Source organism: Cheilinus undulatus, linkage group 2, assembly GCF_018320785.1.
Source record: "Cheilinus undulatus linkage group 2, ASM1832078v1, whole genome shotgun sequence".
Lineage (NCBI taxonomy): Eukaryota > Metazoa > Chordata > Actinopteri > Labriformes > Labridae > Cheilinus > Cheilinus undulatus.
The window spans coordinates 50178940-50194860 of NC_054866.1; the positions used below are offsets into that span (position 1 = coordinate 50178940).

The window sequence follows — 15921 nt, forward strand, 5'->3', positions numbered from 1 at the left end:
AACTCAAGGTAACACTAATTTTTCATTTGAAATGTAGAGTTTTAACATGGTGTACAGAGCACTGGTGAGTTATGTTTGGATGCGTCGTTGTTGTCGGTGGAGGATGGTGTGTGTAAGGAAATTCATTTTAATACTCTAAACCACTTACACAAAGACAAATAAGAGACAGTCTATGCAATCATTTCTAGGGTCTAATCATGTGTACATGTCTACCAGTCTGTAATAACAGGGTAATAATTACTCAGGTTTACTGTTGGCTTGGTTTCTACTGTCTCGGTTTTGGGGAAATAAAAACATGTCCTCTCTCCCATTTAGCGCAGACTTGTGTATTGATGTACCACAGAATATCAGACTCATGCATTTTGCTGCTGTTAATGCAGCAAAATAATGTTAAAGCAAATGTCTGGCAGTTTTTTTAAATGGCTGGAATTCTTGATGACTGCTGGTCATTTTGACTGGGGACAAAAAAGTCTAGTGGAAACACTGAATCGGACTTAAAATTGTTTTGTCATAAAGTTGATTGGGCACAATATAGAAAATGGTTATCTACGTACATTTTATGTTAAATACCTTTCATTTCCATTAGGTTTCAAATGAAACTCATTACATAAGACATTAAATTTTAGTCTATGTAGGAAATAACAATGATAATATCACTTGTTACAACTTCACACAGTGAAAAGAATGCAACAAAAAATTTAAACTTGTATAGAAATTTCAACATCTTTGTTATATTTATTTTCATTCATTGTGTCCTCGCAGAAACTTCTTTCTGGTTATGCCATGAGACTTGACTTTTCAAACTACAGTAATTCTTCTGGTCTTTGTTTTTCTTTCAGTTCCATCATCTCACCTAACTGATGAAACCACATGCACTCAGACTGATGACATCAGCCTCTCACTTAACTGATGAAACCACATACAGTCATAATGGTGACGTCAATGCTGCACTTGTCTGGCAAAACTGCACATTCTTAGGCTGCACTCAAGGACTGCTAATATCAGTGCCGAATTTTCTTCAAACTAAGATCTGAAGTAACCGTTCCATGCAAACACATCACACGAGCAGCTGACATCAGCCTTTTACCTCTATATAAGTACCATCAAAGTATCTTCATACACTACAACTTTGGACCGACTACTGAGAGAATGGTGAAAGTACAACAGACTTACAGAATTATAGTAGACCTTCTTCAAAAACCTTGTTACTGTTGTATTCTGCTGTTGTTACGGAGTTTTTTTTATTATTGTTGCTGTATATGAAAAAGACAGGATCAGCTCAACATTGGTACCCATGCCTCGCTCAAAATCTACAAGTGTGAAACAGCGAAGGAAACAGAGGGTAATGAAAAAAAACCAAAACAAAACAGAATGAGATTCCAAGAGAAAACTCTGCTAGAAAGGACATTACATGCATGAATACATTAGACCTAAAAGGGTGATGGAGGCACTCAACTGGTTGAAGCAAAACAACCCTCTTTATAAGGACATAATTATCTGCCCAGACTGGGAAGACAAGTGGGAAGATGATGAACCAGAGCTATGGGAAGCACTAGCCAATGCCTGTCCAGAGGAGATGGAAGTTGATGAGCCAGCATCACCTGCTCCTATGTCACCCCTGCCAACTGGAGACAACTACATCATCCTGGCGCATTTGGCAAAAAGGCACAATTTGAAGATGAAGCAGGTCCCTGGGGATGGTAACTGCTTCTTTCATGCTGTCTCAGCCTCCCTTGCATTGGTTGGAGTGCAGAACATCACTGGGCCTGATATATGACAAAAGCTTATTGAACATCTTGAGACCTCATCCTTTAAGTAGTACTACTTTGGCTTTTTGGAACTTCACAACATTCCACACCTATCACCTGCACGTGAAACCCTGAGTCAACAACAGAGAAGGGCGTATGACATGTATATTGATGGGTTGCGAAATGGAGCATGGGCAGACAACCTGGCAGTCCAAGGAGTTGCAGATATGTTGAATCTCAACATCGAGGTCATCAACACAATCACTCCAGACTGGCCACACAATGTTCATCCACAAAGCTGCAGAAGTTAAAAGGACAATTATAATTGGACTCATGGGTGAGGAGCATTATGTGGCACAAGACAATGCCGAATCCGAGTACAACTGGGAAACTGCAGCCAGGAAGAGAAAACAAGCACTGGAGGATGAGGAAGACAGGATTCACTTCGAACAGACAAGCAACTTGTGAGGCATTCCATACAACACTCTGCCACAGCAAGAACAGGTAGCTGATGGAGACAGCACCTTTTCCTTGTCACTAGGTGAGACCCAGAAGCCCTGCCCTTTCCTCACAGAAAAATTTTGAAGAATTGGCTAATCCTTCAAAGTACCCTTTTGGGCGTGGAGGATTATCCCAGGAAAGAGAAATGAAGGTAACATCAAGGAAATACTTTAACCAGCGGCTACTCAACCAAGATGGGAGATGTGCCAGTGACACTGACTACCTCCTTGCAGCCCAATATGCAGTAGAAGCAAAACAAATCAGTGATGATATTCAAATATCTCTGAGGCAGACAAGAGGTCAGACTTTCCAAAACAGGAAGATAAACGCTAGACTCATGAATAGGGATGGAGATCGTTTATTTTTATCTATACTGATACCCTTATTGATACTGCTTATTGATCCGAGTCCTAATCGATACCACTATCGATACTTTTCTATAGTTTGGTGGAAAAACAAAATGGAGACGAATATTTACACTTGAGTGGTCTTAGCTGAGCAGTGTTTGAGTCAAAAAGCTATAATTCAGTCTGTCACATCTATTTTACATCGCTCAAATATAAACACATTCTTCATATTCACAACTGTATTTATTAAGGTTTCTTGTCCAAAACTAAATTTTCCCATTTTTATGTGGCATTTGAACACATCATAACATTTCGACTAGAGTCGTCTAATTAACTGAGGTTACCCGAACGCATCAGATTTTCTTTAGCCTGTAAATTTAGCTACTTAACTTCAAGTCTGCCACTTCCACTTCCACTTCCGATTTCTACGCTGGATTAATATTGTTAGCAAACAGGACTGTCTCAAAGTTTTGGAGCACTTTTCAGCATTTATCTGAGCAGCTGAAGAAGAAAACTGTCCTGAAGCAGCCGAAGAGATCGATATGTGAGCCTGTTCCTCCCAGCACCGGCAGAGATGAGTGTATGCGTCTCACAGGCGGCATCTTTTTTCCTCAAGCTGACAGTTGAAGTACATTTTGGTCTAATGTGATGCACTACTACTTCTAGTTTATGCTCTCCTTGAAAGAACTGGTGAATGTTTTTACAACAGTTACATCTTAAAATGAGGTTACGTCACAGAGACTGGGAGACTTGATAGCAGTATGGCTAAACTAAATTGTTATTGATTTCGGGTATTTCAAAAACACAGATCTGGGTCCGGATCTCCATCACTACTCATGAAGATCTCAAACAATGTTCAAGCCATGCTCCACACTGACACTGCTTTCAAGTTTATGAAGAACATTCAAGGCTTTCCTGCATACTGAAACACTGTATTGCTGAACTTGCTGGCAATGGTGCGACAACTTGGAATACCCAAGGTTCCTCACCTTGTCAGCTGATATGCAGTGGCCAGAGGTCATCCAGAGTATAAGTCATCAGTATGGAAAACATCTGACAGCTCAGGACATTGAGAAAATGCCATGGGAAGAAAAGTGCAGCTAGCTCCAGTGCAACCCAGTAACAGCAGCTCGCCAGTTCAAACACCGCCTGGACACATTCTTCAAAGACTTCATTGGTGGAAGTGCAAATCCAATTGGAAAACCTTAGGACTATATGATACGCATTGAGAGTTTCAGGCCAGAGGTTCGCCACATGTGCACACCATCCTATGGATAAAGGATGCACCAAAACTTGATGTCAACAGTGACAAAGAAATCGCCACATTTATCAACAAGCATCAAACATGTGCCATTCCAGAGGAAGAAGAGAATGACTTGAGGCAGCTTGTCCTCTCTCTACAGAAGCATGTACACTCAGCAACATGCTGCACAGGGGGGAAATGCAGACTCCGTTTCCCTCATTACCCCTCTGCTGAAACTGTTATTGCTCGACAGCCTGATATAGACAACTCTATGGTTTTAGAGCATTTGGCCAAAGCCAAAAAAGAAGCTTTTCAAAGAGTGCACAAAGTCATGGAAGACAAAGATGTTCCTAAGGATATTTCCTTGGAAAATTTGCTGCAGAAGGCTGAGGTTGACTCTCAGATGTACCAGGGATTCGTCAAAATGATGAAATCCAGAAAACAAGTTGTGCTGCGTCGACAACCCTCAGAAAGGTGGATCAACCAGTACAACCCCAAGATCCTCCAAACATGGCATGCCAACATGGACCTGCAGTTCATCATGGACCCATACTCGTGCATCATGTATATCACCAGTTACATGATAAAGAGTGAAAGGGCCATGAGCGAACTGCTAAAAAAAGGTGGCCGAAGAAAGCAGAGGTGAAGACTTGAAATCAAAATTGAGAAAGGTGGGGTCTGCATTCCTGAACAACAGGGAAGTTAGTGCACAGGAGGCTGCATACAGGATACTCTCACTGCCACTGAAGAGGGCCAGCAGAAAAGTGGTGTTTGTTCACACTGCACTCCAAGACAAAAGAATGTCCATACTGAAGCCTGAGAAGGTCCTCCATAGAAATAGATAGACAATGATGAAGACATCTTTTGTACCTCGCCGCTTGACAGGTATGCTGCCCTACCAAATGACTTGAGTCTTGTCCCTTGCAGAATTTTCAGCCACGTACACAACTGTAGGAAAAAATGCTCCAAAGGATGCTGCTGACCACATCCCTGATGTTTTAGATGGCAGTGACGACAATGAAGCTGGCAGCAATGACTCTGACTCTGACGAAAGTGCCAACAGACTCCCTACAGTCATCACTCTGTGTAAAGGCCTAGGACATATGAAAAAACTAAAATGCCACTGCATCATTGGGTTTCACAGAGAAAAGAAGAAAGGAGAAGACAGATACAGGAACCTGCTGATATTGTACAATCCCTGGCGAGACAAGGTGGCTGATCTGAAAGGTCACTTCCCCTCCTACCAAGAACACTATGAAAGTGCCAAGGACATTGTTCATGCTAATGAAGCCATGTTCAGTATTAACGCTGATGAACTGGACAGAGCCTATCAGGATTTGCAAAGGATGGGTCCCCCAGCAGATGCCTGGGATGGTGTAGCACCAAATGTGGAGTTCCAACAGACTGAACAAGAAGATAAAGGGATTGTTCAAGAAAGGGAGCTCCCACAGGAAGATCAACTAAGAAATGTTGACCTAGCCCCCGAGGCGTCATCTAATCATCATTCAGAACTTCACGTTCGCTTCACAGCAGAGCTAAGTAAGGTCCTGATGAGCCAACAGCAGTACAGAGCCATGATACGGTCACTGAACAACAAGCAGATGGAAGTTGTTATGTTTCATCGAAAGTGGTGCAAAGATGCAATCTTTGCTCTGAAAAATGACTGACCCATGCCACAGTAAAAAGTATTTCTCAGTGGGCCTGGGAGAGTGGGAAAGAGTCATGTCATCAAGCTGATACACTATGAAATGATGAAACTTCTCAGATCACTCTGGACATTTTGAACCTGATGAACTTCCGGTTCTGCTGACTGCATTCATTGGGACAGCAGCATTTGGCATCGAGGGGAGGACATTGCATTCAGCCCTTGGATTTAGCTGTGGACCCAAAAACAAAAGCAGTACCAAACTGAGTGAAATATTGAATACACTCCGCTCACGGTTGGGGAAACTAAAGCTCCTGATTATAGATGAAGTGTCCATGGTTGGGCCGACCTCCTCTGCCATATCCATTGACAGCTTCAAGGTATCTGGGGGAAATCTAACCCAGATTCTGGATTTGGAGGAGTCAGCATTTTTGCTGTTGGGGATCTCTACCAACTGCAACCTGTTGGTCAAAATCATGCCTCCCATCGGACAACTATGCCCGCTTACATGGATCACTGTTGGAGGAAAACTTCAAGTTGATGGAACTCACAGAAAGCATGCGCCAAAAGGATGATCAACATTTTGCCCAGCTTTTGATCAGGGTCAGGACAGCTGCCTGCACACAAGATGATATCACCATACTCAAAACCAGTCATCACCAAAGAAGCTGCTGACTTCCCAGCGAATGCCCTTCATGTGTTCAAGACAAACAAAGAGGTTGATGAGCAACACACAGAACATCTGAAGAAACTGTCCAGCCCAGTTTTTGACATCAAGGCTATCGATAAGAAAAAGGACACCCAGACAGGCCTCACCGACGTCGTCATTTCCACCAAAGCATCAGATACTGGTGGCCTCAGGGAAATAGTGTCTGTGGCTGAGTTATGGTGACTGTCAACATAGATGTCTATGATGGTCTGGCCAATGGAGTCTGTGGCACGGTTGTTGGGATTGTCAACACCGGAAGTATTGTTCACACAGTCCTTGTCAAATTTGACTGTGACCGGGTTGGTAAGCAGGCCATCAGTGACAGCCAATACATTCCCGAGAGCAGTGCCCATCAAAAGACAGGACGTTCAGTTCTATACTGGAAAGGAAGACGATCTGTGGAAGCAAAGCGATCACAGTTTCCACTTTCACTGGCCTGGGGTTGCACCATACACAATGTCCAGGGCAGGACATTGGAAAAGATTGTTGTCTCCATGCAAGGAAAGGGTTCCTTCATGCTGAGCCAGGCCTATGTTGCCCTCAGTCGGGTCAAAAACTTGAAAGGCCTCTTCTTGCTTGGATTTGACGCTAGTACCATTCGTACAAACCCATCTGTCATTCATGAAATGGACCAGCTTTGACAAGAAGCAACATCTGAATCCTTCTCCTTTACCACTCCCTCGGTTGCTCATGGACGACTGGAAATCAGACTGCTCAATATCAGATCCTACTTGGAACATGAAGAAGACTTAAAAATGGACAGCAGTCTTCAGCAGGTAGATGTGTTTTGTTTCGTGGAAACATTCCTGAAGCACCAGCAACAAGTAGCCTCAATTCTGCCTCTGTCAAAAGTTATCAGAGCAGACAGGCCTGCTGCTCTGGGCCGTGGAGGTGGTGTGATGACTGTTGCCAGGCAGGAGATCGCACCTGTGCAGATGAATCTGAAACTCAGTGGCCTTGAGTACACTGCTGTTTCTGTGAATGTTTTTTCAACAAAGATCTTTATCATCACCATTTGTAGATCTCCTTCCGTGCCAGTTGCCACATTGATCACCAAGTTGCAGTATCTTCTAAAATCTCTGCAAATAAATGTTGTAACTGTCATCCTTGGTGATTTCAACGTGGATCTTCTGCAATCCCCTAACCATAAGTTATTGACAGTCATGCACCAGTTGGGCTTCAAACAACTAGTCCAAGGAGCCACTACTGACTATGGAAGTCTGTTAGATCATGTTTATGTGAACCAGGATCAATCTCCTCAAGTCAGTGTTTCAGACTGTTGCTTTTTGGACCATGATGTTGTGTCTGTATCAGTGAAGTTGTAGATATGTTCTGTTCTGTCCATTGTAATATTTGTTATTAAATAAATTGTATTTTTAAAGTTGTCCTGATATATTTGTTGTTTTTATGTGTTGGCAAAAAATATGGCATAGAGGAAAAAGTAACAATAAAAAAGAAGATAATATGAATGTGAATCCAATGCTAAGGTTTTCAAGGTCCAGAAATGAATTTTAGGAGTAAATCACAGCATGGGGACACTGGGCTGCCTTGGCGGAGTTCTGTGCTCTCCAAGTGCTTTTCTAGTGATTACTGTTATCCATGAATTTTCAAATTTACTGATTTTCAAAAAAACTGAAAAAATAGTAAAGCACATTATTATTTCTTGATTAATATGTCAAATTATAGTTATTTACTTGCATTTCTGAACAGAAAAATGAGTTTAAGTGATTGAATGTTATGCTTGATTCATTTCTGACTTCTCAGAGAAGCCCAGTGAGCCGGCTCAAATTTGGGTGAATTCAGTTTGAAATTCCTCATTCCTGTTCAAAATGGTAAAACGTGGCGAGCTTAGTGAAAATGAAAGAGTCTGCATTAAAACAATTAATGATGCTGGATGGTCTTTGAGACAAATATGACAGGTGGTCTGATAAATTTTTTAAGCACTGTATATGGATGCTTATTTGCTCAACCTCTAGCTTGTGTTCAATCAAATTATCTCTAAAAAAGCACTTCACAAAGACTTTATAGCAACATAAGTAGTGCTGTCAATTGATCCAAAAATTAATCAAGTTATTTAACAGCATTTCTTTAGTTTTAGTAATTTTTATATTTTTAAATGTTCTTCTTACAAAGTGTTTATTTTCATTATTCTGACTTTATGTACAGCACTTTGAAAGCGCTTTTTACCAACAAAATGCTTTTTTTGGTTGCGGTAAATTAGTACAAGTATGATGTTTAAATGAAGAAATATTAAACAAACTAGAGTTTTTAAGCTTATTTGTGGTTTGTAAATCAGAGGGTCTTAATTCAATAATATTTATAAACTGCAAACGAGCCCAGAAGACAAACACATCAGATAGAAAATAACTTGTGCTGTAAAGTGAATGATCAGGTGTGCTGTTACCCTGAGGTAGCTTAAGTTGCTGACTGATGTCCAGTGGGCTCTTGTCAGTGTAATAAATGTAGCTCAGGCCAGCTGCTCCACTTTAGTTTTCGTTTTTTGCTGTCATACAGTTCACGGATTCTTGTGACAGTAGTTCTCGTAGCTGTTCTGTGGAACGGGTCATCCGAGGCGACCCTGATGATGTCTTGAAGCCCCTTGTCATCAACGATGATGATGGTCTGCAGTCTCTGGTGACCCATTAGCGATCGCCAAGGGCGTCAGTTTGTTTTGAAAAGTGTGTGTGTGTGTGGGGGGGGGCAATAACTATTAGCAAAAGTGACTTTTGAGAAGTGCTGGAGATGATGACTATAATAGGTACTTACTTACTTACTTACTTTAGGTAAGGCTACTATATAATGCATCTGCGGCGTAGGCTTATTTAATGTTTTAAGTGAAAAATCCCTTTTTTTTTACTATCAGTACTGAAACAGCAACAAAACATGGTCACAGAGCAGGATTGTACAGCAAGCATAGACACAGTATTATTCTCATATCTCATACACGAGCAGCTATGCACTGGCTGTCAACAAAGCCAGATTTACAACAAACTCCAACACTGAGGAATAGACAACTGGCATATATACAGACCAAGATATGGCATCAGGTAATGTACGAATAACAAAGAACAGGGCCAGTTCTAGACATTTTGGTGTAAAGGCGGACTTACAATTTGGAGTTGACGGCCAGGAAATCAGGAGGAATGGGCAGGCAGGACTCTGTACATCCTGTCCATTCAGCGCTGTGTGAACGAGGAAAAAGAAAAAAGTAAACGTCTTGTGTGCGTGGGCCGGGGGCATGCATTGAGAGAGACAGACAGCAGCGAGGTGTGGCTGGACTGTTTCATGAACGAGGGGCGCAGAGGTTAGAGGGCTGCTGGAGTTGATGATCTGTTACACTGATGGACTTGTTAAAAATGACGGCACCCCCTACGTGGCGCCCTAGGCAACTGCGTATATCACCTATGCCCAGAACCGGCTCTGCTCATAAGCATGCGGATGGTGCATTCAGGAGTGTCAGAATTTTCTATACTACTGAAAAAAACTGGGGTTACAGTGGCTTACACATGAAGGATTTGTGTGTGGTGGGGACAAAATGAACCTTGGCAAAAAGTGGGGGGGACACATCCCCCCATCCCCCCCTAAACTGACGCCTATGGCGATCGTATTAGTTAGCGGTAGTTAGCATGTTGTCGTTTTAGGGACAAATCTGGGTCTGCTGGACTGCGCCAGTGAAGCTTGATCCCGTGTTGTTGTTAGCGTCTTTGCTAGCATTAGCAACATTAGCTATCATGGCTTGATCCCATGTTGTTGTTAGCATCTTTGCTAGCATTGGCAACATTAGCTATCATGGCTTGATCCCATGTTGTTGTTAGCATCTTTGCTAACATTAGCAAAGACACTTTTTGCCCGGAAGTGGTACTTCAGACTCGTTGTGCTTTGGAGTAAAGACAGTTCATCACAGCAGCCCACCTTCAACCTTTTGATACCAGGGATGTAAACATCTGTGCAGGGGGACTGCGGGAGGAAGTTGTGGTCAAACTTAGTCATATGATTAAATTGTGTTATTATTTTTTTTAAATGTGTTAAGCTTTCCAGATTAATCATGAGCGTTAACGCGTTTATATTAACAGGCCTAGACATAAGACAAACAGTGAGTGCTTCTGTTGGTAAAAGAATAAAGGTTTGATTGAACTTGAACAACACAGACATTTTCCAAGAAAAATACCTTTTTATTTCATTATAAATCCACATAATTGTATCTATGAAAGCATAAAATCCCCGCTTCGCATGTTGTCGTGTTTTTTCTCCTTATTGTGGTCACTTGTTCCATTATACTCAAAGTAAATCATGGGTATCAAACCATCGACGACTGTAAGGTGTATGTCACATACAAACACAGACACTGTCAAACAGCAAAGGGGAGAGAGAGGGAGGGAGGGGAGGGACAGCGCAAGTTCTGCTGGCCATCTTTTAAAACCCCAAAATACATTTGACGTTCTTGAATGCCAGCTTGGTTTATTAGGAACACTTATGGTAAAGTTCACCATTGTTTTCGTAGGGGTGCAGCTGCTTTCCAAAATTTCCCACGAACTGCAGAGGCAGACTTCTGTGCTTTAGTTTAGCCTCGCTGGTGTTCCTCAAAGCTCCGTTCTCGGGACACCACGGTTGTTTTTTAATACTCCGACACACAGAGAGAACCAATCCACCATGGACGCAAACACACTGATTATTTCAACATTTTCTAAGTCATTCCAAGCCAGAGGACTGGTAATACTGGAGAGTATACTATTCAGTTGTTCATGAAAATGAGAGAAAGAGAGAGAGAGAGAGAGCGAGACAGACAGAGAAAGAGAGATGAAAACATTAAAGTGCCAGAAAGTTCACCCTTCAGTTCATTAATATCGATGCTTTGAGACAAAAGGTTGACAATGTGCTCGTGTTTTCACTCCAAGGCCAAACATGACAGACGTTAGAGAGGTGTGCTTTTCTCAAGTTTGTATATTCTCCCCCGGTTAGTTATTGAAATAATGCTGTCATAATACTGCAGTAATCCTTTGGCATGTGACTGTATGCTGGGGAAAGAGAGGAGCTGTGCTGCTGAACATAGACAAACCAGAACATCCAGGAAAGATGTCACAAAATCGGTTTGCCAGAAATCCAAAGTAATCCATTCGGTATATTCCCAGAGCGACATTTAGCGTCCACATGGATTCAAACTGTCAAAAGCAGGGACTAAATCCATCCGACACCCTTTAAATCCTCAACAGATTGCTGGATACTTCCTTCAGAAGAGAAACAGATCCCCAAAGCTGTGTCCACTCTGGTTTCTCTGATCCAAAGTGTCAAGCACCAGACATAGGGGGATTCAGAGCCTGGATTAGAGAACCATTCCAGTGCATGTATCCAAATCTCAGCAACGTGGAGACTTTTAGAGGTGAAAAGATCCCCTGTGTTTCCCCGTCTGATGCTTTTGTCACATCTCATCTGGTTCTATGAGGTCGTGTCGGAGGGCAGGGTGTGTCTTCGGGATTTATACCTGATCAGCAGGAGGATGTGACCTAGCATCCAATGGGTGCACCTGAAGGAGACAAGAGAAGAAGAAACCATGATTAGCATCATAAATCTGTCTGAGACCTTGTTTGAGAGATAACAGGGTTGCTGCACACTTTTTGATATCAAATTTGAAGAGTGACTAGAAAGGGGTGCACAACATTATTAGCCTGATTTAGGTACTGGCAGATATTAGCTAAGGAATGCAATTATCGGTATTGGAAGATACCAAAATTTCTGCTGATATTTAAAACCGATATTTTGGCTTCGGAATATCAGCATATATCAACTGTAAATTTTTGCCATTTGTACAAAAAAGTTTGTAAAGTTTGAGGCTGGATCAACAGTCCTACGCCAGTTGAGGTCTTTATCTTTCAAACTTTTGACTTCAAAGTGGGTTTTAAGGACTCAAGTTTGTTTCTTTGTTCTTCCTTATACATTCAAATTTGTCCAAAGGTCTAAAGTTTTAGGTCTGAAATACATATTTGAATATTGGTATCGACTAAAATTAATCTGTTAATATCAACATATTGTAACCTTGCAAAGCAGATGGATCCACCTGTTTCCGTGTTTCTAACTGGCGAATCCATCTCGTAAAGCTCCCGTCTGAACCGTTTGGGTCCGGTTAGAAAGTGACAGGACCAATCAGCGACTAAGGGCAGTACTTTCGGGATGCAGAGTCGTGACGTAAGCAAGCATCAACAAGAGACCGCTGCATTTATGGCAAACGACATTAGCGTGGATGCTGCTAAAGCGCCAGTTTTATCAGAACTTGAGGACATTTCTTCATTAAAAGAAGAACAAAGAACAGCAGTGAGTTGTTTTCTTTTCAAAAACAGTCGCCATGGTTCACGTTATGCAGTCCTTATGGAGTTTACTCCTTCGGTAGGGGCGCAGCCCAGCAGCGGCTATGTCACGTGTTTTGTTGCTCTGATGTGCCCGAAAAGATGTGACAGACAGATTGTTCATCCAATCACCCTCCAAGTTTTTTTTTCAAGCCTCTTCCCTTTCCCAGACACTGTCTATAAGTGGTTTACCAGTTGGAGGTTGTGTTTCTTAATTAAAGGTACGATGTTTTGAACTTAAATGCATTTAGACTTCTCTTTACTGCACGCCACTTTGAACACTGATGGTACAGAGACGGTTTGGCCATCTCCCGTAGATTCTAGGGGACACCTCCTTCACACCCACAGACTCTTTAATGTTGTGCTTGAAAAACAGACTGTGGGCATACCTCTCCAGGTCTCTCAGCAGTCAAACACAAACTTCTCTCTGTCTGGAATTAAACAGATGGTAATGCTGCTCTGAGATAGTTTAAACAAAAAGAGGAAAATAGAAGTTGTTCCACTCTTGTTTGCCAGCAGAATGCTCTAGAGATTCAGGGAATATACATTTGTTTAGTTTCTTATGGAGTGAATCTGGTAACTTTAGTCCAAGTACAGCTGTAGGCATGTTCCAGAGGCTTTACAGAGTCTCTTAATGGTTTGGTTCCACTGATCTAAACAGTTAGCAGTGTTTGATTAAATCTTTCAACAGAATTATTATGTGTATGATTTATCAGGAATCAGAAAATTAGAGTACCATGAAAGTTTTCGGTTTTTCCTGTTACATTCGAGAAGTAAAACTGCTACAGTGCCGTGAAAAAGTATTTGCCCCATTTCTGATTCCTGATATTTTTCCATATTTATCACACTTAAAGGGATACTTCAACATTTTGGCAAATTCGTCCATTGCCATAATTCCTATAGTTTTAGTTATAGGTTCGTTACCTTCAGTTGTCAGTGCAAGCTGTTTTTAGATTGGCCGCTGCCGAGTTTGGACCTGCTGTGCCAACTCAATGTAAGCAGATGGTATTCCGGCTTTCCCTCATCAAACTCATCAAATACACAATCAAACAACTCCAAAACGCTCTCGTGGACAAGTTGTGACCTGTACATTCACCACGCTATGAAATAATCATGGAACATTACGAGACGGAGATGTTTTAAAGCTAAATGCAAAGCCGGAACTACACTCCAGACATGGCTGCTGCACTGTGTCACTCCACCCAGTGGTTTACTCAAGAAATAGTTCTGAGTATTTGCTTTATGCATCGTAATGTTACATAATTATATGTTATTATTTAAAAGCTTGGTGAATGTACAGGCCACAACTTGTCCACGAGAGCATTTTGGAGTTGTTGGATTGTGTATTTGATGAGTTTGATGAGGGAAAGCCGGAATACCGTCTGCTTACATCGAGTTGGCACAGCAGGTCGAAACTCGACAGCGGCGATCTAAAACCAGCTTGCGCTGAAAACTGAAGGTAATGAACCTATTACTAAGAATATAGGAATTATGGCAATGGACGAATTTGCCAAAATGTTGAAGTATCCCTTTAGATGTTTTCGACCATCAAACCAATTTTTATTTTTCACAAAGGCAACCCAAGTAAATAGAAAATGTAGTGTCTGAATGATTAACTTTTAAAGGGGGAAAAAATCCAAACCTTTCTGGCCCTATGTGAAAAAGTAATTGTGAAATCATGAGTTAACTGTGATTAGCCACAATTCTTGGAAAGCTGAGTTCAATTTCACTGGCCACATCCAAGCCTGATTACCACCAGATTTGTTGAATCAAGAATTCACTTAAATAAAAACTGTCAAACAAAGTGAAGTCGGCTACAAGATCTCAGACAGAAACCCATCATGCCACGATCCGAAGACTTTCAAGAACAAGTGAGAAACAAAGTGATTTAAATCTGTCAGTCTGGAAAAGATTACAAAGCCATTTCCAAGGCTTTGGGACTCCAGCGAACCACAGTCAGAGCCATTATCCACAAATGAAGAAAACTGGAAATAGTGGTGAACCTTCCCAGGAGTGGAGCCAACCAAAATGACTCCAAGAGTGCAACGACGACTCATCCAGGAGGTCACAAAAAAACCCAAAATGACATTCAAAGACCTGCAGAGCTCACTGGCCTCAGTTAAAGTCAGAGTTCATGACTCAACCATCAGAAAGACACTGGGCAACAATGGCATCATGGGAGAGTTCCAAGGCCAAACCTCTGCTCACCAAAAAGAACACAAAGGCTCGTCTCACATTTTCCAAAAAAAACATCTTGATAATCCCCAAGACTTTTTGAGAAATATTCTGTGGACTGATGAGACAAATGTTGAACTTTTTGGAAGGTGTGCGGCCCGTTACATCTGGAGTAAAAATAACAGCATTTGATAAAAAGAACATCATGCCAACAGTCAAACATGGTGGTGTCAGTGTGATGGTCTGAGGATGCTTTGCTGCTTCGGGACCTGGACCACTTGCTGTGATTGATGGAACAATGAATTCTGCTGTCTACCAGAAAATCCTGAAGGCCAACGTCCGGCCATCAGTTCATGTCCTCAGGCTCAAGCTCTCTTGGGTTATGCAGGAGGACAACGACTGAAACATACTAGCAAGTCCACCTCTGAATGGCTCAAAAAAAAAACAAAAAAACAAAACAAAAAAAAAACAAAACAAAAAAACAAACAAACAAAGGTTTGTGAGTGGGGTCTGGACTTAAATCCAATTGAGATGCTGTCGTGTGACCTTAAACGGTCATGCTGGAAAACCCTCCAATATGGCTGAGTTAAAACAATTCTGTGAAGAAGAGTGGGCCAAAACTCCCCCACAGTGATGAGAAAGACTCATCACCAGTTATCACAAATGCTTGATTTCAGTTATTGCTGCCACGGGTGGAAAAACCAGTTATCAGGCTCAGGGGGTAATTACTTTATCACACAGGGTCAGATAGGTTTGGATAAGTTCTTGAGTTACACCAGTGTGTTGTTCATACAGAAGAAGTCTTTTTTTCTCTATCAGAAAAGCAGAGGAGAAAAATGGAGATGAGATGAAACAAGAGGAAAATAAACAAGATGAAAAACCAGAGAAAGAAGATACAAGAGGAACAAAAAGGGAGAATATGGGGCTTGAGAAAAGAGTTAGATATGGAGCAGAAGAATCAGAGAGGTGGGCTCAGGAGCGGGGTTGAAAATAAGACTGGAGATGAGAATAAGAAGGGAGCAAATGGAGCAGAAGGAAAAGAATTACGAGAAAATAAAGTAGGAGAAGAAGACAGGAGAGAAATAAGAATATGCAAAACAAGAGCAACTGGGACAGTGAGAGAAGAAGAGTGAGAAGAGAAGAGAAAAAGAACAGAAAAAAAGTCGAGATGAAGAGAGAGATACACGAGAAAGTGATGGAGAAGAGGAGGAGTGC

At 41.7% G+C, this 15921-nt stretch overlaps 1 protein-coding gene across 1 annotated transcript in view; it reads right to left on the reverse strand.

The window, feature by feature from the left end:
• Window positions 1-11400: 11400 nt before the first annotated feature.
• Window positions 11401-15921, reverse strand: part of si:cabz01090165.1 (uncharacterized protein LOC100333421 homolog) — a 302244-nt gene continuing 297723 nt past the window's right edge. Inside the window, exon 14 of the mRNA XM_041809037.1 lies at window positions 11401-11714. The gene's annotated coding sequence lies outside the window, so the exon portion shown is untranslated. The remainder of the gene's footprint in view (window positions 11715-15921) is intronic.